At 65.5% G+C, this 1,000-nt stretch overlaps 1 pseudogene across 1 annotated transcript; it reads right to left on the bottom strand.

Moving 5' to 3' along the window:
• Window positions 1-3: 3 nt before the first annotated feature.
• LOC310772236 (E3 ubiquitin-protein ligase RNF182 pseudogene) lies at window positions 4-820 on the bottom strand (annotated as a pseudogene). The gene has a single exon. The product of its transcript is annotated as an E3 ubiquitin-protein ligase RNF182 pseudogene (transcript).
• Window positions 821-1,000: the final 180 nt, after the last annotated feature.

The following is a 1,000-nucleotide window of genomic DNA, read 5'->3' as shown; positions in this document are numbered from 1 at the left end:
GATCATGACCAGGCTGGCAGGGACCAGGCTCACCAGCAGCACCCCGAGGGTGGTCCTCTGCATGATGAGCAGGTAGACGCCCATGGGCAGGGAGCTGAAGTACAGCAGCCCCAGCACCCACACCAGCGCCCGGGCCGAGCTCTGGCACAGGAGCGCCGCGCAGTTCCACACCGTCCACCGCTGCGTGATGGAGGCCATGGAGTCCAGGCTGGAGGAGCGGTACCCACGGCCCGACGGGAGCCTGGTGGGGCGAGGGAGACGCTGCTGCCGGTGGAGGTGGATCTCCTGGCTGGAGAGGACGGGCGCGGGGAGGAGGCTCCATGATGGTGATGACCACGAAGTTGGGCGAGCCGCGGATGGAGGAGTAGGCGGTGGTGCTAGCGGAGGAGAAGGAGGCGGACGAAGAGGAGGCAGAGGAGGAAGGGGAGGCCGCGGCGGGGTTGCTGCCCATCAGCGAGCTGAGGCGCAAGGGGCTGAGGAGCAGCTCGGGGGTGGCCTCCTGGTGGAAGTGCTGGTGTTGGTGGAGGTTCCTCTGGTTGCGGCTCTGGAGGGCCAGTGCCGTCAGCAGGTTGCGGTCGTCCGGCAGGCCGCTGGCCGCTTCGCCGGGCAGGCCGGTGACGTTGCGGCAGAAGGGGCACACCACGGCGTCGGGGTGCGACTCGCCCAGGTCCAGGATCTTGGCCAGGCATTTGGCGCACATGCGGTGGCAGCACTCCAGGACTTTGGGCCTGCGGCTGCCCAGGCTGTATGGACAGTAGCAGATCTTACACTCCAGCTCCTCGGGGGTTAGCCCGTCCTCGGGGCCCTGCATCCGAATCATCCGATCCTAAAGGACCGTCTTTCTTGTGATCAACAGAAAAATCCAAGCGACAGTCCGGCGGAACGCCGACGTTCCCAAGAGGGAGAAAGTGACAGAGAGCCACTCCGCAGAAGGTCTGGGGCTCATTGTGGTTGTCCGAACTGCTCCTGTAGTGTGTGTGTGTGTGTGTGTGTGTGTGTG

This window comes from Poromitra crassiceps (assembly GCF_964638095.1).
Source record: "Poromitra crassiceps genome assembly, contig: HAP1_SCAFFOLD_2755, whole genome shotgun sequence".
NCBI classification, from domain to species: Eukaryota; Metazoa; Chordata; class Actinopteri; order Beryciformes; family Melamphaidae; genus Poromitra; species Poromitra crassiceps.
The sequence above is the reverse complement of the archived record's forward strand: the minus strand, read 5'-3'. Positions and strand labels throughout refer to the sequence as shown.